Source organism: Triticum urartu, chromosome 5, assembly GCF_003073215.2.
Source record: "Triticum urartu cultivar G1812 chromosome 5, Tu2.1, whole genome shotgun sequence".
Taxonomy (NCBI): Eukaryota; Viridiplantae; Streptophyta; class Magnoliopsida; order Poales; family Poaceae; genus Triticum; species Triticum urartu.
Window position 1 is genome coordinate 459289084 of NC_053026.1, and position 6981 is coordinate 459296064.

General features: G+C 45.5%; 1 long non-coding RNA gene across 1 annotated transcript; it reads left to right on the forward strand.

Moving 5' to 3' along the window:
• The first annotated feature begins 4661 nt into the window (after positions 1-4661).
• LOC125509819 lies at positions 4662-6144 on the forward strand. Its single transcript, XR_007284230.1, has 2 exons — positions 4662-5281; positions 5937-6144. It is a non-coding gene; the product is annotated as an uncharacterized LOC125509819 (long non-coding RNA).
• The last annotated feature ends 837 nt before the right edge of the window (positions 6145-6981 follow it).

Consider the following 6981-nt stretch of genomic DNA (forward strand, 5'->3'; position numbering starts at 1 on the left):
TCACTAGGTTGTGCGGCGTTGTGATTCAAGAGAAAGTGGCGTCATATCGTGGTGACGACCTTGGAAGGCTGTGTGTGTGGACCATGTAGGATGTGGCAGAGCGGATGGATGTCGAGGCGGCAACCCAGAAGGTGATGTTGGCGGACCATGCAGGGTGTGGCAGAGCAGATGGAAGTCGGGGCGGCGGCCTCGAGAATGCGGGGTCATCGAGTATGTGGGCCTTGTGTCGCGTGGCGGCGAGGTTGCTCTCGACGTTGGTCTTTGACGTGTCGAGCATTGTATTTGCTGTAGACTGTTGTGGAGTAGTTCCATCTTCATCGTTGCGCCAGGGGGCGGGGGGCGTCGCATTCTGCTCTCCCATAGCAGTCACGACTTCTCTTCGGCAATGGTGGGAGGTCAGCTAGTTTGGTGGAGCAAGTCACCGTTGATTTGTGTATGCTTGGTTGGCATGTTTATGTGATGTTCGTCATACTATGGATGAGAGTGGGTGTGGCCCTGTTGTGTCAAGTTTCGAGTAGGCTTTGGCTTTGTGATGAGAGTGGTTATGGCCCTTCATAGTATTTGTCGAGTGGGTTTGATCATTGTTGTATTGGTTTTGCCCTTTTCCGTAATTAACCAGGCAATAATCTTCTTAATTAATAAAAAGGGCAAAGCTTTTGCCTCATGTTAAAAGGAGGATCTCACCCGATCATGCCCTCGAATCAGGCTTTCGCCCCAGGCACACTCTGAAGGACTAGTTTATCCAAAGCGCTTCATCCACCTTGACTTCCCACCACCCCACAAAAGCATAAGCTTAAACCCTTTGTTGTTTGTCTTCGTTCATAATTCAATAGGTGAAAATCATGTGCTGGAATGTGATGTAAGGTTAAAAGCAGTGAAGATGCGCCTTGACGAAGCAAAACTCTGGTGAGGTAAGGGGAAAAGAAAAGAAGAAACAGGGCTTATGGCCCTCCTTCAACACAAGGTATGTCTTAGCATGTAACAATATTATACCCAATGAAAAAGAAACTGTGAATTAACGGGTCCCTACATTTATTTATGATAAAGTATGTTTAGTATGTCTTCCCCCAAAACCGACAGATCTCAAGTCACGTCTTAGTCTAAGTGTTTACAATAAATTATGTTCAAAAATCCGTCCCTTAAAACCGACAGAGCTCAAGTCACATTTTAGTATAATATATTTACATATGTTCACAATCCCCTTCATCACATCTTAATGTCAATTGGTGAAGGCGGCGGAGATTTCCAAGGTCCACTCTTGTTCTGCATGGAAACAAAAGCCACAACATCAACAATGTGTGAAGATCTCTGAAATAGCAAAATAAAATCTTTATTGAAATAGCAAAATCTCTAATGCATGAACATGTTGTTCGCTCTTTACTTGTTAAGCCATTATAGCTGTTTGGTTACAAAGACGTAGGACAGTGATAAAGTAGTAGGCATTGCCTCAACCACCAAATGATTTAAGTGGAGAACATATATGCAAACAAGATATCGATATTTATGATTTCTAGGTGCATTAGCAATAGTGCATACCAAGATGTGAACATCTGATGTGCCTTAGATTGACAGATACTTTGTGCCAAAGTAATTTTGAAATGTCAATTACCTTGCTACTAATATCTATGGTTATAGCAGAAGTGTGAGACACCTTCTTGGTAGCTCGCACAGGGTAGAAGTATGCATCAGCCTGAAAAATGTACAGTTAATCACAAATTCTTTCTGGCAAAAGATTGGTAACCTTGCTGCACTAGGAGCCAACTCAGACTTCTCCAAAAATATGCAGTGCAGCAAGGATTTATCACAAAAGACACCACCAAGTTAAATCATCGGTGAGTTAGGTGAAAAAACAAGTGTTTCAGAAAGAACAGAAAAGGCTTCAACCATTCTTTAGTTTTATATCATGGTTTATTCAGGTGGCTAGCCAGGTGATATTCTAGAAGGCACACCTATAGAGAGAAATTGCTGGAGACAACGGAAATTAGCGCACAGGGTAATTCAAGAGAATAGGCTAGTAAGTGGCATTGATGTTCCATGAGTTCTTCACCAGATGGACGCATTGTTGTTTGTTGAGCAAGGGTAGCCCAATAGAGTTTACGCATCGCTCAGCAGTGATCCGCAACCTTAACCATACCCAACCAATGCAGCACCTGGAGACTGAGAGCTGATGGGTGTGACGGGTACAAAATGCAACATAAAAGCACCAATTTTTGCTTAAACTACAATGCAAATATTTCGACCCCCGAAACTACAAAACCTGCTAGTTCTAACCCCTTCATTATCTCTCTAGATGAGACACATTAAACCTGTCGGTGTTTTTGGGCGTTTGGCCATATTGGATGAAGTGGACACATAGAGACCACTCAGCAAATCAAACACAACGGAAATTCGTTACTGAATGACCCCACAATATCCCCTCCCTCTGTCCGCCTCCCTCTTCATCCATTCCCCTCCTCCTCCCAGAAATTCACACCATATAACATCAAGCCACGGCATGGGACCTAACGATTCTCGGATCTTTCCCGCAAAAAAGAAAAAAAGGATTCTCGGATCTAGCAACCAAACCAAAAGCCCTTAAGAACAAATCAGGTCTAGGGTTATACCGGCGACTGGCCGCCGCCTGCCCCTCCTGCCTTCACCGCTTCCTCCGCCCGCCTCTCCTGCCAGTCCCCCGCCGCGCCACCTGCCTCCCCGGCCTGCAGCGCTTCCTCCGCCTGCTTCGCCGCAACGCGTGTCGCCGACGCCACCATGGTTCTAGCCCTTCCTAGGGTTCTGCGAGACGCGGTGTGGGGTGTGGGTGTGTGCGTGCGCGTGTGTGTCTTATTTTTTTAGGATTTGGGATGATCCCACATTTCAGTGGCGTAGCCAGGCCCCAGGTCGCCCGGGTCGTGGCGCCCGATCTCTTTGTTGACTGTAGAGTCGTCGACATTACTTTGTTTTTCTAGGATTTGGGAGATGATCTCACGTTTCATGCACATGATGATGTATGTTTTTTTCCTAGATTGCTTTCTGATACGGGTTTGGGGGGAGGTAATGCTGGGCCGGAGGCCTGTGTTGTTCCACGAAAAGAAGAAGAAAAGAGTTGTTCCAGAACGAGAAGTCACCGAAAACGAGCAGAAGGAGGGCCAAAAGAACGATGTTGTTTCTCAAAAAAAAAATAATGTTGTTGCCTGCAGGCAGAGCAGGCCCATGGTAAAAGCGAGCATTGTAGCCCGCCTGAACAGGCAGTAAGCCCATTGGAAATGCCGGTACTGCAGCCCGGTCGGAAGCACCCGAAAAACGAGCAGGAGGAGTCTTCAGGAAGAGCAGGCCGTAGGCCCATTAGAAAGGCCGGCGCTGCAGCCCGGTCGAACTAATTTTCGAAAGTCTCTCAAAAAAAATAATTTTCGAAATTCGACTAAAAAAACTAATTTTCGAAACAAAACTCAGTTTGAAAATATTTTCAAAAAAATAATTTACCTGTGCATCGCCTGATGGAACTACGTACCCTCCGGGGCTGCCATGAACCGAACTGGCAGGTGCTTGTTAAGTTGCTACCCTTCGTCTCTCTCGTTGCCTGGAGCTGTAGCTGGTGGCTATGGTTGTTAGCTGGCGTTGATTGTTGAAGAAGCTATGGAGGTTCTCTCTGCTGAAGCTAGGTACAGCTGCAACGCTAACGTTCATAGCGTGGATGACAACGCCTCCGCCTGACGGCCTGAAGAGCACGCCGGCTGTTCCTTTGGTAGCAGGGGCGGAGCTTTTGAGCATGAATCTAGGAAGGGGCCAACAAAACTTTAAACATGTACAGAGAGTGTTTACAAACAAATAATCAGTGCGTTCGGATGCTCACCTTTCAGCTACGGGGGCACTCCCCGCTGGCGAGGCTGCATACGCCTCCGCCTCCTCGCCCACCTCCGGTGTAGCGAGGTATAGGAGAGATGCCATGACCAACGGCAGCACGACCTGAAGGAGGCCGCCGGGTGGAGGCGTGAGGAGGAGGAGGAGGAGGCGCGAGGGAAGCAAGGGCTCGAGCAGCTACGGCAGCGGGAGAGCTTTGCAGGCGACGAGTTGCCATGGTGGTACCTAGAGGAAGGAGGAGGGGTAGCTACCCAAGAGCAAATGCTTCAGCTGCACATATATACTCTAACTCAGGCGTACGCTGTCAACCACTGCGGAGTTCCAGTGAACGTTTCTAGGCTCGAGCCGAGCTCGAGCCGACTCCAAGCTAGTCTTTGAGATTGACGTTAAGCTCGAGCTCGAGCTCAGCGCAGCATAGTGGTGACTAATGAATGTTAGCGAGTTGGACGATGCGCATGCGACAGCGACACAACGAAAACGTCTCATTGTAGTAGTACCTGATGCGGCTCGCGTTCGCATTCGTGCTCGGGTTAGGACCATGCTCATGCCTGCTTTGTGCTCTTGGATAACCGGAGAGCCGAGCCACCGGCGGTAATGGCAAACGGCTCTTGGGAGCGGCAAATGTCCCGTCTATATTCTGCGGGCCGCCCAGCCTGTGCCAGTGCTACAACACAACAAAGTTATTGATGCCCACGAGATTGAGATTCCCGCTTTGTTATTTCAAAACGAGAAAAGATGCCTACTTTGTTTTAATGCCTACTCTAATTTGCTGTCGGCCACCGGTGTGGGTGGGAGTGACACATGTGAAAGCATTGATGAGTGGAGTTCATGTCTTTCCGCCCTAGTGTGTGGTGATGTGCTCCCTAGACTGTCGAATGCCGACGGGAGCTGGTAGAGTCCGCTCACTGCTCCTCACATTTCATGCTGTTTTTCTTCTGCAGGAGAGAGTGGCGACCGAGGTAGTTCTCTCACGTCAAGGATTCGTTTCAATCTTCTTGCACTTACACCCTGCAGCTATTCTAATTTGAGGCACAAGTCCCTGGCATACACACTTGTCCTGCCACACCCTTGACGAACCCATAGACCTTGTTCTTTCCTCCTCCCTGTCTCTACTCTCCCTCTATTTTCCCACACCGCCCCGCCAAGAGCCACTGTCGGGCTCCGTCCAAGACGCCATCGTTTCTCCACCACAAGCGATGCCAGATCTTCCCCGATGAGAAGTGTCACCGACTCTCCACCCTCCACCATCCACCAGCCGTCCACGCCATCCATGCTTGAGCTCGCTGAGTTTTCCCCCCAAGTTTGTTCATGTTTTCTTTTCATCTTGGAGCTGATTTATTACTAGTGTTCTTGATTCCTCTTTTGGTCCATGGCAGACGTGCTTTTTTTCATGTCCATGGTAGCTGCCTTCCCGACATGCTTGAGCCAATTATTCATCTTCATGGTCTGTTCATACTCGATCCCGATCGGTTTTATATCTTAAAAAATTCCAAAGTTGTGTTCACTCATGAGAAATCAATTTGTCCATGGTAAACACACGAGCATGCATCTTTCACCCTTCTTTTGCGGATCAACATGCATCTTTCACTTTTTACTACGTATGAGATTCAGTTACCGCACCAAAATACTCCTTTTATTTGAGTATGAATGTTGGGAAATTACAATTCATGGTCTAATTGTGTGCTTTCTTCATCCGTTTTACTTTATGGTTAAAGAAAAATCAGGAGATGTTCATGAAGTTTGCTTTCCAATATACATGATGCTAAAATTTGGTCGCATGTGAAGCATGAACTTTACGTTCAATCATATAGTTATGAAGGAAGAAATAGAAAATCTTCATGTCAATCATGCATTGATCCGTGCTTTGTTGTTACGACCAAAGGGAAAAGAGGAAATAGGGAAGGGTGCTATCTGCATACAAACATGATTGCCCAATGATAAAATGACTGAAGCTAGGGGTTTAAATGCAAAAGAGAAGAAGAAGCATGAATCTTACAATTGTTTGGGTCGTCCAACCAATTTTGGTTTTACATTCTTGTCCATAGGCCCTTCCTTTCATATATTATATGGTTATCTTTCGTCTTAATCCAAAAATGCAGACATGGACAGCTAGAAAAGGAACTTGGTCAGGCCGCACTCACTGATAGGGACAACAACATGCAGACATCAAAGACGGCTTCGAGGTCGAAGCATTCGGATTTGTCTGGTGGGTCGGATCGGTCTAGTGGATATTATTTATATCTTGGGATTTGCAAACATACCAACTGATTTTATTGATTTTTTGGACTTCCCAATTGATTTTGTTCATCTACTCACCCTGCAACAGGTAGTATAATATAGTATAAAAATATAAGATAATAGAAACTTGAGCCATACCAAAATATTAAAATGTTGTCACCTTGCAAGGAAAAAAAGGATTTTCCCGCAAAAAAAGGGGAAAGGGGACTATAAAACAAAACTGAGACTGAGACTGAGACTGAGACTGAGACTAAACCCGAAAGCAAATCTCATAAAATCTATTTCGTGTTCGGTTTTCAAGTTTAGGTATTAACGTGTTGGGATAGTTTTTTGTGTGTTTGGGAAGAGGTGTTGGGATAGATCTCTCGCTATCTCTGTGTCCGCCTCGTTTTCCACACACACATACAAAAAGAGAGCTTTAGTGTATGTTTGATTTTTCTTTGAATGTATAAAAGCGGGAATAGTCCCTCAATTCCAAAATACTTTTATTTTAATCAATCGAAATTTAAGCTTGACCAAATTTATAGGAAAAAAGTACCAACATCTAAAATACCAAATTAGTTTCGTCGTGGAAATTTAGTTCGACAATCTAGTATTGGTGTATTTTTCTACATGTTTGGTCATACTTGGAAATTTCAACTTTTCTTTTTGGATTAGAGACTTTGAAAAACGCTACTCTACACACAATTAAAAATAACGCTACTCTATTACCGAAAAGAGGCATTTTCTCTTCTCCCCCCTCCATCGTAGTTTCCATGGGCCAAATCATATATTTATACTACTGGGCATGATATGGCATTATTTTTGTGGCCATCGTAGAAAGATAAGAATGGTTGGGTTGTCACGTTCTTGTCTTGCTGGAACGCATAATCGGGAGGTTTGGTATTTGCCACTCAAAACGTCCAC